We start from the raw sequence: 3,510 nt of genomic DNA on the forward strand, positions 1-3,510 counted from the left end.
AAGACGAAAGGCGATCTGGGAAAGAAAAAAAAAAACATTTAATAGACACAAAATAAAAAGTTATCAATTGATGATAATGGATGTGCTAATATCTTTGACTTGACTAACATGCACTGTATTCGTACTGGGTAAAACCATTTTGTACATTGTGAAGATGTACTGTGATTAAATGCAATAAAAAATTTCAAAACAAAAAAAGGGCACCTGTGAGCTGCTGAGGAACCAGCAGCTTCATCTAAAGTCATTTTCTGGGAGCCCTACTGGGCAACATCTGCCTCCCTCTCACATAACCACCTTTTATTGCAAGGGAATTCAAGAAATAAATTTTAGCTGGATGCAGTTAACACTCCAAATAGTACTGAAATTCTATTAGTAAGGAAAGTATGGGGTATAGATATTGTGTTGGTAGCCTACAGTCTTGGTACTGCCTAGCAGCTGTTATTGTTGGTGAGCAGTGGGCAGGTGACAAAACTGCTCTTTTAAGAGGGAGCCTGCTGTGAAATTGCTGATGAGTCAGCTTTCATGAATATGACTTAAATGTAGGTTTATGGACAGCTAGAGAGATATACTTTGTACTTGTTAAGTTAATAAGGTATTTTTGGTACATTTTGTTTGACCATAGTCAGATATTTCAGGTGACAAAGTATCCTTCAGTTGGGACAGAAAAGCCAGGCATATATATTTTTAATGTATTTATAGTAATACATTTATTTATAGTATTTATTTATTATGTACCCATGGTAAAGCTAAACATGTTTATTTATAGCAGACGCCCAATAAATCATATTGAAGTGAATCATATTGACTTCTTTCTTTAGAAGTCCATTACATGGTTTCCTTTATTAATCCAGATTTTGTTATACCAGTATGGATGATTAATACTTGGATGAAAGATGTCCTCATGAAACTAGAATAGTTTTTTATAGCTCAGTTTCCTCATTTTTCACATGACAGGTACATTTGTTAAATACCTATTTTGACAAAGCAATTCATATTTCAACAGTAAGATATATACAAATAACAAATATTTGATGGGGGTTTTATTTGCCATTTTATTATAAAATAATGTAAATACAGATTAAAAAAAAAACCATGAATGTATAGCTAAATGAATTATAAAGTGCCCAGGTGCCTGGAAATTTAGGAGAAAACTTGAAGCTTGAATAAATGCAGAGAGGGGGCTTATAAAAGCTAAATATCAATTTTTACTAGCTGCAGAAGTACAATGAGAACATAACACTCTGTGATGCTTAAGTCACATGAGAAGGTTCTGGGTTTGTGTCCTGAGTTGTTTTCATGCATGTGAGAAATGCATGTATGCTGTGATCTTGGCTGGCTGAGGCCAGGGGTGGATCAAGGCATGAAGATCCTGTTGAATGGCCTGTCTCTCTGTATCTCCTCTGTCTCTAATGGAATAAATAAATAACTCTTTTTTTTTTCTTTTTCTTTTTTTTGAGGGTTTTTTGCTATAGGGCACGTGCGCTTGCGAGACAGGCAGAGAGGGACAGAGAGACAGAAAGCGAGAAATCACCCCCCCAGAGGGGATGGCCACACCGCAATCCCTTCTCCTCCATTCTCCTCTCAGGATCTTGGGCATGCACGCACACGCGCCCTGCGTGAGTTTTAAGCCACTGGGTCCGGGACTTGAACCGCGGTCGACTACATGGGAGTCCAGCGACATAGCCATTTATGCTAACTGCTGTTCCCAATAAATAACTCTAAAAAAAAAAAACAAAAAAAAACAAAAAAAAAAAACCTGCCCAGATTATTAAAAAATTGAAACATAAAAGTAATTAAAACTTCGATTTAAAAACAAAATCTGAGAAAATAGACTCTACATTTGCCTGATTCCATTTGGCTGCTGTAGTTTGGATCCCAGGTCTGGTTAGCCTGAAATGTGTTAGGTGCACAGGCAAATGCCCAAGATCTGACTGGCTGGAGGACTAGAGGAAAGGAATCACAACCTAACCAGACCCTATGGAGTATGCTTATATCTCTCTCTTTTACAAGCATACACATGTGCTCTGTTATATAGGAACAAAAATTCTTACATCCAGATAAATAAATTTAGTATTTTTAAAGTGATAATGGAATAGTATAGTACATAAAGAACCAAGAATAGATAGATAAATGAATTGAATAAAATGCTTTTAAATCTATGCAAATATTTTTTGGAATTTAGAATAAGCTAAGGTGTGTATATGAATCAATGAAGCGAAGTAGTTTTTCAGAACATAGCATTCCAGTTTTGCCAGTGAATGTTTTAAGTGGGAGGTGCTAGGAGAGTAGAATTCAAGAGAAGGCATCTGAGAGAATGTAAATAAAAATAGTTCCAAGTTGACCATTTTACTATATTCCTATTGAGGTCTCTTTGTTCCATGCAGTTATTTACAACACTTGGAGAACAGCTGCTAATGCTGGGACTGAAGAGTTCAGTTTTTCTACTTTCTATCCCAGTGAAGATCAAGAAATGCAGTAAGGTTCATGAAAACGTAAACTTGAAGTTTAGAACACTCTAAACAACTCAAACCCTCGAATATTCCGTTTGATTTGAATCTTGGACAAAGGTTTGCTATGCAGCTAGTGGAGTTATTCCAGTTTAAGGACTGTCGTAACTTCATTTCAGGGTAGTGATGGGGAAATTATGAAACCATAAGTTGGATCTTATTTTAACAAAACCAAGAAACAAAAACACTGGGGAATCTGCATGGGAAAGAGGGCCTACCTAACCCCAATTGCTGCTATTTTACTGTGGCAGCTCCTCTTACTATAGGAATTATGAAACCATTCTTTCCAATTCCTTCAGAGAAAGCTGACTTTTGAAAATGATTGAACTGCCTGCATCCAATTTATAAGCCTCCCGATGTGCACAACAGGGACAATCTTTCATAGGTGATTAAATCCAACAGAGTTAAGGCCTGTCATAGTGATTTTCCTTGTGGTCAGCTTTCATTTCAAAAGTCATCCCAGGAGAACTGCTATAGTTTTTTATCTAGTTGACTTCTGAAACAAATTTTCCACTTCAAAGAGAACCCAGTAATTTAGACTCGATCCTCTTTGAATACAATTTATTTGTTCCAGGGATAAGAATTCAATTTTGTAACTATTGAGGGACTTCATTATATCTGGCACAGAAGAATGTATTCCAGGCAAAGGTATGCAACATAGAGGGAAAAAATGTCCTTAAAGATCTTATAGACCAATTAGTAATCAACAATAAAAACATCTTAGTACAAGAAAAAATAAATTCATTCTGAAATAATTTAGAAAACTTTGGTTGATTTCTAAACATACCCAATAAAATATCTCACTTCATTTATAGTTGATCACTGATCAAATACTTCAGAGCCAAATGAGGTCAAGCCTTGGGCTCTGCAGATATGGAATTGAGCCTTGAGGGACAAAGAATCACAGAGGCCTTCTGATCTGAAGCATACAATCTCAAAGGATTTCAGAATGATTTGGGATATCAGAGTATCTTAATGAAGTACGCTTTTTGTTATTTAGGGA

This window comes from Tupaia chinensis, unplaced genomic scaffold (genome assembly GCF_000334495.1).
Source record: "Tupaia chinensis unplaced genomic scaffold, TupChi_1.0 Scaffold000054_1, whole genome shotgun sequence".
Taxonomy (NCBI): Eukaryota; Metazoa; Chordata; class Mammalia; order Scandentia; family Tupaiidae; genus Tupaia; species Tupaia belangeri.